At 41.8% G+C, this 15851-nt stretch overlaps 1 long non-coding RNA gene across 2 annotated transcripts; it reads left to right on the top strand.

The window, feature by feature from the left end:
* The first annotated feature begins 8727 nt into the window (after positions 1-8727).
* LOC108444733 lies at positions 8728-14958 on the top strand. 2 transcript variants are annotated; one of them, XR_001859393.1, is made up of 3 exons: positions 8728-9868; positions 13556-13684; positions 14029-14958. It is a non-coding gene; the product is annotated as an uncharacterized LOC108444733 (long non-coding RNA). The 2 variants fall into 2 exon arrangements; XR_001859394.1 differs by having other exon boundaries at positions 12407-13684.
* The last annotated feature ends 893 nt before the right edge of the window (positions 14959-15851 follow it).

The following is a 15851-nucleotide window of genomic DNA, read 5'->3' as shown; positions in this document are numbered from 1 at the left end:
GTGTGCGTGTTCGTCGTGGCTGCTGGCCCCATGTGGCCGCCGCCTTGCCAACTCCGACGTCTTGGCCGGGCCCCCGCCTTGCAGCTGCTCCGCGCCCTCCGACCGGCGCTGCTCCGGCGCGTGTCTGGGCTCTGCGCGGCCCTGCATTGCCATCGCCACCAGCCCCATGCTCTGTTAGTGGTTCCGCTCCACCAACTCCATGCTGCTTTGAGAGCGGCCCTGTTTCAGCTCGGCGCTGAGCTGCACAGCTTCTCGTATTGCTGTGGAAACCGCCGGTTCTCCCTCCACAGAGCTCTCCGAGCCATATGCTCAGAGCAGGCTTCTACGCCGAGCCCCAGTTCCTGGCTGCTCGTGGCCCATGACACCCACGGCACCTGCGGCATCGCTCCCTCACTCACAGTCGTGTGGCAGGGGACCCCAAGACAGGGATGGGGTCCGATGAACGCACGCTCCCGAGGGGGCCGGGCTCATCCAGCGCAGGCACCTCCGCCAGCACGGCTGCAGTCACGCGCTCGTGGGATGGCTGCCTCACGGCCTCGGCCGCGGGACTATGGCCATCCTTTGCTTTAGGGGTTACGGGACCATATAAATGCCCCTGAATAGCTTCACTGACCACGAGGGATCCACGCAAGGGTTCAATCACTAATGCATGTTTCATTTGATCCCTTATCTCATCCCAGATCTCGTGCCAAAAACACTCTTGACTAGTTCCAGGAGGTTCAATATCAAAAAGTAAGTCTTGAGAAATATAAAATAAATTTTTGAAAAGCCAGTTAAAAAAATGTTCTAGATCTCCCAGAACAAATACTTTCCTGTTTTGTTGTTAAAGGATTCCTTTAACTTCTAGATACATTTTGTGGCTCAGAGAGCCACATTTCCGACGATTCTTCCATAGGCCAGAGAGAATATCTGAACCAAGGTGAGAAGAGAGAGATCGAGTGGTTTTTACTCACGAATTTCCGGTTCTTAGGGATCGGTGTCTTGCCTGCATTCTCTACCATTTGTTACAGCGGGGATACTGTAACATGCCTATATCAAACCAGGAGTCCCGTGGAAAAGAAATATATATGTGGACAGATTCTTGCTTGATGTTTCAGAGATGTTTGTTTTTCCAGCCGCATGGCCGGAGGAGCTCTGTCGAGGAACTCTCACAGTCTGGACTGAGGGTCCTTGCCCACGCAGGGAAACACAAACCAACCAATCGGGAACGAGGCTGAGCAGGTGCAGGGAAACCCTGTTCCTCCCCTCAGGGCCCCTCTCCCAGGGCTACATGGCAGGGGGAGGAGACCCCGACATATTTCTAAATTTGGCCAAACCGGTACAGGTACAAAGAGTGGTGTGTGTGTCTGAGACAAGGCTACATTATAGCTTGCTGCCCCGGTCTGCCTGCATGTCACCGTTTCTACCAGCTGTCTGTGGGTGTTGCTGACATCCATTGCTGCTCGATCAGATCTGCCTGCCTTTGCTGTTTGCTGCCCACTGCCAGGGGTGGTGCTGATGCAGACTGCTGTCCCATGGGTTTACACAAGGAGCAGCCTCCCCTCTTCCACCCCCATTCCCACAACTCCACTACCACCCAGAGGCGTGGCTGTGCTTGTACCACAGTGCCCCCTGCAGGCACGGGGGAATCATTGCAGCCACCCTGCCCAGCCAGGAGCCACTGCAGCTGTCACCTCAACACGAGCCATCAGTGCCCCCTGCCGGGTACAGTCGTAACTACAATTGCTTGACGGGCAGGCAAAAGGCTGTTACTGGGTTTTTCTGGTTTTGTTGTTGCTGTTGTTGTTGTTGTTGTTTGTCTGTCTTGTTATTTATTTATTCTATATACCCTGTTATTTCTTTTTCCATATCTTTGCCTGAAAGCCCCATAATTTCGAAGTTATAATAATTGCAGTTTAGAGGGAGGGGGTCATCTTTTCCATTCCAGGAAGGTGCCCGCCTTCCTTGACAGACACCTGTCTTTCAAACCAGGACATGTGTCACAGAAGAAAAATGATTTCACATGAGGTCCTGAACAACAACAAGCCTTTTAACAAATTAAACAGGAGATTGCTCATACAGTAGCCCTTGGGCCAGTCAGGACAGGACAAGGTGTGAAAAATGTGCTCTGCACTGCTGGGCAGAATGGGTCTTCCTGGAGCCTCTGGGGAAAAGTGCCCAGGGAGACTCCAGGATGACCCCTGAGGTTCTGGAGTTGGGGATACAACAGATCCAAGGCCTGTTACACCCCAGCTGAAAAAGAGACACTGGCAGCTTACCATTCCTAAACCATGACAGGAATGTATGAGAGATTTTACTCTTTACATAAGAAAACATCAGAGTGAGAACCAAAACTTGTCAGAATTATAAAATCTTATATTGTATGTCTTCATCAGACAATAAAGAATTTGCTATTTCAAATCTTTTGAGAATAGCTATCCTGAACAGATGAACTGTTTGGATCAGCAAGGGTCACAAAATAAGCATCTGTGTTTTTCAGGACCTTGTGAGTATTTGGACTGGAATTTAATTTCACCTTTTGGCTTTTTTCTCTGCTTTGCGCCAATTTCTCTACTGTGTCAGTCTGTATTTGAGTCTTACACTGACTCCAGTGTTCCTTGACTAGTCCTCCTGCAATGAACCATTTCTCTGTGTATCTTTAGATGAGCTATCACAGAAGAAAGCTCATGGGGATCAGAAAATTTTCTAGAAAACACTGGTTTGACGCCTAAGATCTGTTCTGTTTAAGTTCTGCTTAAGTCATTAATGTATGCCATTGACCTGAGCAGAAGTTGGCTAAACCCCAGAAGACCATCCAAGTTCACTAAAGGAGTTCTTGCTCTGTGCTGATGAAAGTGAGGAAATTTGAATACAATAAAGTTATATGTTTAGGATTTAGGACTGTAGAGCAGATGGACTTGGCTACACATTTCTGGCTTTGTAAAGAGACTCTTTTCCTCCAGTATTTTTGGACAAAATGATTTTTATATATTGTATCTCAAAGGTCTGGTTGTAACAAAATTGATACAAATTGCTAACATAAAATTAAAGTGAAATTACTGTCATACCATTTATGCTTTCAAAACCACATCCACTATTTAGGGTCCCCAACAGATTCTTCATCTCCACATAATGAGGTCCTCTCATACAGAAAGGAGGAACATAAAGATTCCAAAGACATTGACTGTGTTTTTAGCAATATCGCAGAAGTTTAATGAGCTATGGAAGTGTTCTGTTGGACCTTGCTGCAAATTTAAAACTCAGGGAAAACATTTCAAATCTATATGTAAAATTGCCTTTAAAATATTTGAATAATAAAAAAAAAGGACATTATTTTTCTCTAGACTTACGTAGTGCCAGATCACTTGCTGATGCAGTGCATGCAGCCCTGCAGTCTCTTGCTGGTGTCTTATTGCTGCAGTGACAATTTAGGCAAGGTTTGGTTCCTACAGTCCCAGGAGTTTTGCTGTTAATTGCAATAGCAGTAGGGCTGGACCACTCTGTACAGGTAACAGGGAGGTATGTGACTTTCTTTTGTGCATGGTGTATTTTCTCCACATCAACAAGGATGTTCAGAGCTGACTTTCTAGATATTGGAGAATATATAGCAATTGTTTCCCAAAATGGAGTCTTTAGCTAGACTTTCCCTGCCAAAGCTGCCAGCTGATAATGCTAGAGATAGATTAATTTTGTTTCATTAAAATAGCTGATCCTGTCATCTTCATGAAGCCAGTGAGTTTGACTGATATTAAATGTACTAAATTAACGGTATCTAACTAGTATCTAACAGTCTCTTTCCATAGCTCTTCATCACATTACTCTGGTTTCTAATCTTGCAAATACCCAGAAAAGAAATTACTCGCATGGATAAAATGACCTTGTATTCTTTAATCCTTGGAGGCTTGGGCCCCAGGTGACAATCTCATTTACATTAAAATTGTTTCTGAGTCTAAAAGGCTGCTAATTATTCCAGATACTGCATTTAAGCTATATTTTGAAGGGTGAAATAGATCTTTGTTTTCTGATTTTTTTTTTCTTCTTTTCCTGTCTCCTTACAATCTGTTTTGCAGTTACACATATGGGCAGCACGGTGTAAATGGGAAAATATTTGGTATTTTGGTGAATGAAGTGTTATCTGTGCTCAAAAAATGAAGGATTGCATCTGATCTGACTTTTTTGGTTTTGCTAAAAATGGAGAAAGCAATTCAATTCATAATATGATTTGTCAATCCATACTTTGATGATAAGTACAAAATGACATTTGAAACACATAAATTTGTTTGCATTTGCACATTTGAGAAACATAGGGTTTTAGTTTTCTTCAAGTGTTCATCCTTGTGTTTTACATTTTAGTCAAAGGAGTGAAATTAGGTTTGTTAAGAAATTAAGTTAGAAAGGCAACAAAAGTACATGCAACTGCTACTTTACAGTCTATGACAAAGTGAATTTCCATGGCAGCTTGTAAATTCATGAAATTTAGAATTTCAGGTAGTACTAAAAGCAAAGCAAATAAATGATTGAAGAATGTAAATCTACATGCAAGACAGCGAGATTTGGCAACTTAGGCACTTCTAAAACATTTTAATATAAGTTCATGCATTTCTGAATGTAAATACTATAATCAGAACAACACGCTAGTGTTTACAGACTGGGATTGTGTTCCCTAGGTCCTGTTTGTTCTATTTGTGGTTTCAGTAGTGCACACCTCATAGGTTTTAGCCTTGCAATTCAGTGAAAGCATTTCTGCCTGAATTTTGTGGCCTGCTGAGGAGCACCCATTTGAATAGTCCCAGCACAAAAAAGCTTCAAAATAGGACCCCAGTACCAGAAGCTGAGATGCAAGTGCCTGTAGCAGCAAGGAAAATTTATTCTTCCAACCTTTGTTAAAAAAAAAAGCCTCTAATATGTCTCACTCCTGCCAAAGATACAAAATATGAATTTGTAACAGATGGAAAAAAAGGCTTCTCAGATGATTAGGTGAAGGGAGAGACTAACTAACGTACAAGAAAGAGGGAGGAGAGGATTACCGTCGTTGAGTATACGGGGGAATATATTTTGGGGATTGGGGAGAGGCAACAGATAGATGACTACAAATAGATACAGGTCAAGCAGTAGTAAAGTTAGGAATTAGCAACAAGCTGTCTGCCATTAATGATATTTGGTTCTGAAGAAACTTTGCAGCCAAAACAGGCAAAACCCCCCAAACATGTCTTGAGAAGGGAAGACCAGTTTGTTTATAGAAGGGGTGATGACATGGATCTGAAATACCAAGAGACTGGATTTCCTGGCTCAGGTGCATGATAACCACTGTGCATTTTAAGGCTGCTGAGTTTTGTATCATTTTTTGCCTCTCTTTATTCCTTGCATGTCACACAGTAGAACAGTGTGGCTCTCCAAAGCAACCATCTTAATGTCACTATCACTAGCAAGTGACAATCCTTCCCCTTCCTATCAGCAGAGCAGAAGGCTCAGTAATGACAAATCACATGGGTTTCTTCCTTCATCTTTACCGCAGTTCTGGGAAACAAATTTTGACTTGGTGTATCAGGTAGTTCCTCAGGACTGGCATCTCAGGACTGCATTTTATCTCTACTTTTTATGATTTCAGAGCCTCTTGTCCTGCCATTACAACATTCAGTCCCAGCGTTTTCAAGATAGTTTCCATTGCTTCCTCAAGAAGTTGCCAACAACCAAGAATTACTTTATCTGCAAGTAGTTTGGCATTTGCTAAAAAGTATGGCAGAATAGGAATGGAAACACCCATCAAGACAGGGACATCTGCAAGGGAATGGACACAAAGTCATTCAGTCTTACCCTTTTCATCAAATAGGAAAGAATTTACACTCTGCTTGTTGCACATTTACTTAATCCTATCTATAACACTACATAGTACAATGTAACAATCTATGCCAAATTGTATTTGACATTCTAAATGGTTTGACAATTTCTATTTCTCCACATAGTGGAGAATCAGTATAAGTATCAGTATCCCCAGTAGGATATAAATACCCTATCTTTTTGAAGTAGTCTTTCAGCTCTCTTCTTTTTAAGGTGATCCTGAAATATAAGACTGCATTGAAATTAATACTTTTTTACTGTTCAGAAAGATATATGTGGATTTATTTTTCAAACTTGCCATGTTGTCTGGTTTTGTCTCACATATGTATCTCAAAAAGCTTGTTTCCTATTTATGTTATGCTTGTCAGAAAGTGTTTAAGAGCTTCACAGGGACTGCAGTGAAGTGGATGTGCAAAGTCCCGCTTTTCTGCAAGTTGCTTGCAATGGCCAGAGACCCCTCTCAGAAGCATTTCTCCTCCTGAGGAAAACTCCTTAGAAAGAGAAGCTTAATTAGAAATATTTCATTAATGTTCAGTAGAAATGTGCTTTGGATTATGGTTTAGATGTTTCCATGTTACAAAGAGTCTAGATAAAAAAAAAAAGAAAAAGGCCAGTGTCGTGGGTAACCCAAAATGTTATTGTATTCCGTATCTATCTGTGCCCAAAATGTCTCCTGTCTCTCTAAGACCCGGTGCTGCGGCCAGTGCCAGGGCAGGGGGTACCACTGCCTTTACAAAGTCTGAGCTCCCAAGCTGAGTTCTCTTTTGCCTTGGTGGCTTTAGCTCAAGGCAGAGGCGCCGTCTCATCGGAGGTTGGTTTGGGCGGGTTTTTCTGGTGTCACAGCAGTAGCAACTTGAAAAAGCTGCATTTTGCAATCAGAAACTGTTTTGGAGTTTATTTTACAAACCCTGTTGGCACCACTAAGCTTGAGCCGGTCCCTGGGGCCAGTCACCCCGTGTCAGTGCTGACAGACCAGTTCCTCCCCTCAGCATGCCCACAGTGCAGGGGACAGCAGCGCCAACATCGGCAGTCTGGAGGGGGGCAGGAGGAAGAGGCGGGTGGCAGCGCTGACCCACACATGCCGGTACTTCTCATCTGCCACTAGAACTGCTCCATAAGCCCTAACTGGCTGGGAGGGTTTGCTGCCATCCTTTCTCTGTGTCTCCCAGACGATGTAATTGCCTGCGAAGGCTGCCATTCTGGGGGAAGCAGGGAGGGAAGGGCTGTCCCCATTTTCCCTTTGTCTTTCAAGCCGCAAGGTTGACTGTTAGTGGCCACTGTCTTGGGAAAGGAGGAAGTACTCCACTGCTTTGGGTGGGCTCTTTGTCCCCCAGGAGCTGGTGAGATTTAGCAAGTTTGTATCTAGCGATTATTTACTGGGGTTTTTTTGCCCCTTGCTGTTTTGCCTGTTAGTAAACTGTAATTTATTCACTTATATCTGCTTGTATTCCTTTTCTCATTATTGGTGGAAAGGCATCAGTTAAAACAAAGGGAGAGAACTCATTTTAGGGTGTCAAAACAGGGAGTTAGCTGGAAGAGCAGAGAAGTTTTAATATTAAGCGTAACTATAATAATGAGATTGTTTTCACAGTGAAAATCCACACCTTTTTAAGTGAGCACATATATTTATCGTTAAAACTCACCATACATTATAAGTGTTAGAATAGTCTAACACAAGTGAAATATCTCATCTCTGCAGGTGTAATGATCCTCATAATCATTATCCTGAATAGGTGACCATGTGTTATTCTGTGATGTCCTTGAGGTGAAAGAGTATTCATGCGTATTAGCAACACAGGTTTCTTACAGCGTGGATGATGGATAAGTCTGAGAGGAATAAGTGCCCATCAGTGGCTAGATTTTCAACCCCTTGGGATGTGGCAAGGTGGTATGGATCTGTGAGAAACAAGTTAGTAAAAATTGGCTTTTGCTGAATATTATAAGAATTGACATTGAATATTGTAATGTTGGTTTTGGAAAAAGTTAAGATAATGGTACATGTTGAAAACTGTTTAATGATTGTTATAGTAGTCTGGTTGTGAGGTTGGTTTTTGCAGGGGTTGTATGATTTGTGTATTGTGATGTTAGCCTTGTAAGTTTGCATGGCACGGGCTGTTGCTAGCCAAACTTTGAAGACACAATCATAAAAGGAGTGGGATTCCATCCAATGAGGACGCCAACGACCCCAGTGACAGAACTGCACCAGCACCCAGAAGAGTGACAGGGGGCGAGACTATGCAAAACTGTAAATAAATATGCATAAGGCTGATGCAATCACAGGGGTATAAAAGGTGAGACCACCATTTTGTGACCGAGCCTCTGGCACCTGGCCATGCTCCCAGCACTGTCCCTTTTGCTTTGCTGATTTTTATAGTTCTCAATAAAATTTTTAATAACTCATTTCCATTCGGGATCTGAGTCATATATAACAGGATCCTTACTCAGTTTCAAAACATTCAGTGATAGACCTTTTCTTGGTTTGTGTCCTCTTGTTGACAAAACAACTGGGGCGAATCCCTTCTGTTTAGAGAGCTAGTGAAGAATATCCTACCAGGTCCCAAAGTCTGAGACACTCCTCCTCACTTATCAAATGTGCTGGTAGGTGAGAACCACAAGAAGTCCTACTCCAAGCTACCACCCACAAGTCTGGGCAGTATTATGCAGATTTCTTTAGACATACTTTTATTAAAGAAATTTCAAACAGCAAACATCAAGAGAAGGATTAAGAGGTTTGTTGCGCTTCAGGTGTACAAGATTTTCTAGAAGAGGAAAAACTGGAAAAACCAGATCCCACACCTGGTACTCCAGCCAGAGTCTGATGTGTTTAGAAGTGAATGCAAAGGAGCAGACTTGGTTGGAAAAATTGGTATTTATTTTAAATGAAAAACAAACAAACAAACAATTCCGTACTTATTTTCATTTACATCAAGATGAAACCAAGCTGAAAATTTTTAATGATAAACTAGAATGAGAGAAAGACTGCGGAATATCTAGGAATTTTGTGGCTAGGAAGCCCTTTAGGAGATGTCATACAAAGCAGAGAGTCAAACCCAAAGATGTCATGTCTGAGGTCAGCTCACTAGTCACAGGGCAAGTGTATTTTCTAATATTTTTCTATCATCCATTGGCTTTTTGCATTTTGCCCCTACACCTTTAAATGCTTGTTTTTGTTTCAGTCCAGATCAAAACCAACTACAAGAATCACAGGTTTACTTCTTCATTGTTATGGTAAAAACTGAGTAATTCACAGTCTTTGCATCAATGTATATTGACGTGTGAATGCAAAATTAAATAGCTCCATTCAAAGAAAGAGGCAAGTATATAATCAGGCGCAGAAATCATAAAACTATCCGTAGCCCCCACTTACTTCTAGTTCCAAATTAATATCCTAAACTACCTCTTTCCAGGTGAATAAAGTAATCATTCTTCTGGAATGGCTCCATCATTTCCCAGCTCTTTCATACCTCTTATATACTAGATATTCTAGATATACTAGATATTCTTGGTTGAGCCCAGCAACTTAGTGGTAAACGTATTTCTAAGGAGCCTACTCCAAATTTGGTCAATAGCACACTTATTCTTTTCATATTTACATGAAAAGGTTGATCTACCATTTCTGGCTAAACCCAAAATGCACACCTACCAAAGTGCTTTCCTAACTATTTCTCTTTCAAATGAAAAATAAATTTAGTAAGCCAGTGAATTAAAATAGACCAGCTGCATGCAAAGGTACAAAACTGAACCAGATAGGCAGAGCCAGAAGGGGTTCAGTTATGTATGAGGTACTGGTAAAAAGCTGATGGGTTAAATTGTGGCCAAAGTGTCAGGTGTTCATTGTTATGGGCTTAAAAAAAGTGATTTCTTAGAGATAAGGAAGGAGTATTTCTGTTGGCAGTGTTTCTTTAGGGTGTGCTTTCCCAAATCTTTGAAACGTGGGAGTGGTTCATGTGGAGTTAAGTTGCTTGTGGGTTCAGGTGAGTTGTGGTGTGAACTCACATGTAGGTGTTCCCCAGGAAGAGGAGACCCAAAGGTCCAGAGCTGCCAAGTGAAGGTACCTTTTAATTCTATTTATGATGATTGAGGGCCTGGAAATGGTGCCTGGAATGAGGGCCCGGAAACTGGGAGGATCTGTTTTGTCTTCAGAGAGGATATTTTTAATCCAATTGCATTAAATTTAGAGCAGCAGTTAGAGTCCCTCATGTGCCTTAGCAAACCTTTGTGTATTCAAATGGGCATTTCATGGCTTTTTCTCCGTGCATGCTGTTTTGCAGTGAGCACAGTCAGGTGCAATTCCTTCCTCAGCCCAGAGCTTGGCTGTGTGAGGTTGAAGAAATCTGTACTAATGTTACCTCCAACTTATTTTCAGAAGCCCTTTTGGTGCTTTTCTCCCCATAAGCTGGGCAGTTAGAAAGTCTGACACAATTTCTCAGAATACCTTTTTTTCATCCCAAGACTCTTTGCTACTTGGATTCTGTGGCAACTAATGACTCTCTTCTGTTTCTAGCATCTATAACATCATCCTATTCCAAAACCACAGGTAACAAATATTAGGTAGAACTCGGGCTTTTTCTGACTTCGGGAGTAAAAAGTCAGGATCTGGTGATCTAGTGAAAGAAACAATGAAATTATTCTGTCTGCTATAGTTTTGGATTTATGCAACAGCTTCACAGGAAGTTCCCTTAGCACAACTTAATTACTGCATACCTTTAGCCTTTGATGTTTTCTGATGAGGACATCTGAGGCCACACTCTGTTCATGCTGGAATATGTTAGCATTTCTAGAAGTGAATATGAAAAAAATAAAATATGTAGCTGAAGAGGTACTAAAGATTTTGTTTAAATACTTGAGCTGAAATACAGCAATTAGGTATCCATTAACAGGTTTAGAAAATACAAATAAAAATTTCTACATTGGTGGGCACCAGAGTATATTAATTTTGCTGAATAAAAGACATATATCTTTATTTTAAAAAGCCCAGCTAAAAAAATTTAAAAATCAGGATTTGTTGTAATAAGCAGCTGCACTTCTAGGTCTGCTTTAAGTTAATGTTTTCTAGTCTTTTCCTGTTACCTTCCCCAGGTGAGTAACAAGACCCTGCTGAGATCATTTAGCCACTGAGATTGGAGCCATCATTGGCTCCAAGGATCTCTCCCTTCTTACCTCCCTGCCTTGGGCCAGAGCAAGACTGTGGTGACAGATGCCTGTGCCTGCATGTGTCAGGCAAGGGCTCCTACTTGCTTCCAAATGGTTACTTGATGTGGCATCCCCAAAGAGTCTGTAATCCTTGTTTGCTTTGTTCTGCATTGCTTAATATCCAGTGACTCAGCAGCATTCCCTGCCACCCACTGGCATATTTTCTGTTATTTTATACATTGTGAAACAACCACTAATTTCATTTCATGGGTGAGGAATGAGCCTGCCACACATAATTCCCCAGCATGTTATATGGGATCTTATCAGGGAACTGTCACAGCCCCAGGAAAAGTTTAGCTGGCATCTCAGTAAAGGCTCAGTTTTGTGGAAAGACAGTTTTAAAGTGTTTGCCCTAGAGGTCATATGGGGTCCAGGAACCCAAGATAATTCCAAGGAAAGCAGCAAGGAATAGTTGCTGGGTGAGCAATGAGCAGATGCTCCAGAAGAGACACTAAACAAGCTATGGAGCAGCACTGCAACAGCCTTGAAGCCTCTCCAGGAACAGGTAGACAAGGCAGCTGCTGCTGTATTCCTGCTCCATGGGATAAAGAGACCCAGCTGATCCGCCTTCAGCACTGTACCTTGCTAGCCCTGCACTTCCATGCTGTTTTTTGGAGCCTGAGCATGGTTTGAGTAGTCCTTAAAATGAAGCAGGCATCCATCTTATGCTGGCAAAGGGACAGCTGCTCTGATTCATGGTCCTACAGGACATGGCTGTACCAAACCTGGGCTTACAGTAAGTTGATTGAATGGCTTCAAAGGAATGAGCATAAACTTACTGGATTTTTCTGAGGTGGTTAAGGTTTTTAGTTTGGAAGTAATCCTTGTTTATTTTTCCCCTTTATGTCCCACCAGCTGAGGGCTTCACATGTATTTTATGCAAGGCACAGCTGTGGGATGTGCACTGCAGAGGCCGTTCATGGAGAGCATCCATACAGGATAATAAATGCCATTTAACCAAACAGACATCAGAAGCAACAAACTTCTCTCAGTGTTGAACATGTTGTGCCAGTGTCCAGAAAAGGAAGAATCACCTGTGACACTGGGTCCATAAGCAGGGTAATGTACCTCCTGCATGGCCACAAATGACAGCATGCCTGCCTCAGTCCCAGCAGGGGACTCTGGTAGCAGGCCAGACGCATGGGCACTGTTGTATCTGTACCGGCATGAAGTGCCAGTAAATACCTAAACCCTAAAATCCATAGGAATCCAAGTGGCCTAGAGGAAGCAGTGAGCTAGCGCAGTAGATGGTGGTGGTGAAGGGCTCACCCATGGGACAAGAATGCAGTACAACCCTTCCTTGCTATGGTAAATGTGGACACTAGGAAGACAATGGCTATTTCTCATGTGATGCAAATCTTAAAAAAAAAGTGGGTTTTCTTTCTTGTTAAATCAGCTGACCAGCTCTGCTTCTGACACCCTCTGACCATCACTCATCCGATGTAGAATTCAGTTTCCTCATGGACAGGTTCAAGAGGACTACTGGAGGAACAGCAGTAGCACCTAAACCACAGGGAAGCAGATTTTGGATACTAAAAATATTAAAAGTGAGTCTGTTCAGAGGAGGCAACTTTGGATTTTGCTCATGGGTGTAAAAAGTTTAATATCACCTTTTGAGAGTTTAATATCACCATAGCCTAAATTAATGTTACTGCCATTGGGAAAATAGTGCTTTTTATGTCTACAAGATCCCCAGAAATAAAGATACACCCATATGCAAATTGTACCCATATTATAAGCACATCCATGACTCCAGACACTTTCAAAGGATTTGACCAGCTAGCAGAACAAAATCCAGTGCTGTGTTTAACATATCAGCCTGACTAAAAGCAGAAGATTAAGAAGCCTTGGCACTGTAAGAAACATTACTGAGACATTAGATATGAGGTTATGATAAATGACAAGTCAAATAGGAGAACCCATATCTAAAGATGGAAAAAAATTAGTCTCTGAAACAATTAGGAATGTATTCCTTCTCAATGGATTTTCCCAAGATACATCCTCAGTCCCTTACGATAACGTCACCAGAGGATATAATAGATAAAAAGAGAGATTGTGTCTATCACAGATACTGCATTTGTCATCTAATAATTTAAATGTTGAATACTAAATGTTATTGCTAAGTGATGAAAAGGTTGCCTGTATGACAGTTGCTTGAGCCAAAGGTATAATGATTAGTGGGAGATCCATAGCTTCGGTGATAATCTTGAACTGTCCCAGAAGGATTTTCTCATCCTAAGCAGCAGTTAGAAGAGCCTGTTTCACTTGCCTTTGCAAAACTTTAGCTGAGAGGAACATGAAAAATATCCATAAGACAAAGAAAAACCCATAACCACAAGAACAGGAGATATAATCTGAAAAGAAAGAAGTTAGAGCAAAAAAAGAAGGGGAGAAAAAAAGGTCTCCAGCACCCCCGGCCCAAGGATGCAATGACCATGGGGCCAACAGGAGGCTCAAGAAGTTGCCTCATCTGCAAGGAGTCATTTTCAGGGACATCATTAGGGGAAGGATGTTATTTATTTGCTTGGTTTTTATTTCTCCATAGCCTGCTCATGCCATTACTGGAGAAGGGCTACTGGACTGCAGGGACCTTCATCCCAGCTGTTTTTATGTTGCCTCCCATCTTTGTTAATAAGATTGTGGAGGATGAATCAAAAGCAGCTTCTGGAATGAGGTAAGATGGATGGAAAAAACATGGAAAGATTTATTTTCCTTGGAGAGTCACCATATGTAAATAGTATAATTAGTTCTGGAAATAAGGAGTGTGACTTAGCTGAACTCCCAAAGACTGTCTCTTAGGTTCAGTCTTTGACACCTTTCCAGGGAAACAGCCTGAAGTCATGGGAAATTTTCTGATTCTTCATCTTCTTCAGAGATTCGCTGATATCGGTCTGCTAAGGGTACTTCAGATTCTCTGGAAATAATTTATTTGTAAATTAGCATTTTTTTTTGGCAGAGAATGAGAACAGATCTCTTGATGGTCGTAAGTGTTCATAAGTGTTTAAATTTTATTTTCAGGCTGGATTGGAGCACCTCAGAGAAATACTGGATGAAAACTGAACTCCTTGCATGCTCTGGAGAAGATGTTGGCCACTGCAGTACAGTAAATATGATACTAGAAAACACAAGAATGAGAAAAAAGGAACAGGATCCTTTTTCCTCTTCATACATTCCCATGAATTCACGATTAAAAGCAACTGCATCATTCTGTAAAGAAAAAATTCTGTGTCATTTTCTTATTTCTTTACACCAAAGTTATTAAATCTGGTGCAAAGAACGTACTTTTGGTTTGATCATTTCTCACCCAGCCTATAGGGTAGGCTGTTACATGATATTCAGAATTCATTCTCTAAATAATTCCAGTGATGTATTACTAAGAATGGTAAGATCTTAATTGCCTTCCAGCAGTTTTAGGTTACACTTCACCCTGCACTGCATCTACAGTCTACATATGTTTAATCCTGGAGCTGTCTTCTAGCAGCAGTTTGGCAGCATTTGTCAAACAGTCGGTGTGTTAAAACTCCAAACATGTTTCTAAGAGCCTGGTGCTAGTACTAGAGGGTTATGGCATTTTCCATATTAAGTAATGATATATATGATGGTAATGACAGTGTCTTTTCCACAACATATTTATAAGGATCAAAACCTTCCTCTGTCACCTATTCTCATGCTAGGTCTGCTACTATGTGAAAATCTATTATTAACTCACTACAAGCAGCATCAGGTTTTATTAGTTCAGGGGAGGGAAAGCAATGGGTCTACTCGTCTTCCTTCAGTCCTTCTCAAGCAGAACTCCATAGTTTGGTGATCATAACCAAGGAGGGATTTGGCTCAAAGGTTAATTCTCTGTTTGCTTTGCTTCATGTGATTTTGAAGACTTGGTTGGTATATTCAGCTGTGTAACTCTTTACTGTTGTTTTGAAATGAATTAAAACGTTTGAAGAATTATTTATCTTACCAACACTTCTGTATCAACATGGCTCCTTGTTCTAGCCATTACGATTTTCCCCTGGGAGGAGGTAGCTTGATAGCTTGCTAGTTAGAGTTAAATGACTTAAATGGTAAGTGGCATTTTGTTCTCATTACACTAAGAAAAGTCAATCAATATAAAGCCCATCAATGCATTAATATAAAGGCAGGAACCAAAGAAAACTGATATTAAATGGAAATTTAGGATCCATTATATTGAACACTATAACTCAGTTTCCTGAACTAGAGTTGACAAACCACCAGTAAATGTCCAGCAGGGAGTAGTTCTGCTGTGATTATACTGACTAGATGATTTAATAGGTCTTTTTCCTCTCTAATACCTATGAACATATGAAAATCAATGGCAGCCCACTTAGTGGAAGTACCTTCCCTTGTTTGCATGGTTTGAGCTACCTATGCAAAGCGATGCTAACAGAGATGCTAGCTGTGTGTCACCTCCAGGGGGAAAGCCTCATAAAGAAATTCTAGGCCAAAATCCAAAGGATTTCTTTTGAACTCTGAAAACCACCACCTTATTTCCTTTGTAGGAACTTCAGGCAAAACCTTGCCACGGGAGAGGAGGATGCCAGTTGTCGGCTGTAGAACAAGGTAGGGACCAGCTGGCAGGAGTGTAAGATCTCTGCCCTCCATCTGTTCCCCTCCCAGAGACTCTTTTGGGACACAGGTCCCTGCCAATTGGTGGAGAGAGGATGGGATTGGTATGCAGCTGCGACCAGGCACTGACGGGTACCCCCCTTCAGGCTTCTCTTCCATTTAAGAGCCTTGAGAAAACCTAACTGAGGAATATGGTAAACAGCCCAGAAATGTGGATTTATTCAGATTGGTCTTCTCCTGATCCCGGTGTCCCATGG

The sequence above is a fragment of the Corvus brachyrhynchos genome, unplaced genomic scaffold, assembly GCF_000691975.1.
Source record: "Corvus brachyrhynchos isolate BGI_N302 unplaced genomic scaffold, ASM69197v1 scaffold281, whole genome shotgun sequence".
NCBI classification, from domain to species: domain Eukaryota; kingdom Metazoa; phylum Chordata; class Aves; order Passeriformes; family Corvidae; genus Corvus; species Corvus brachyrhynchos.
Note: the sequence above shows the minus strand (reverse complement) of the source record. Positions and strands in the feature narration are given on the sequence as shown.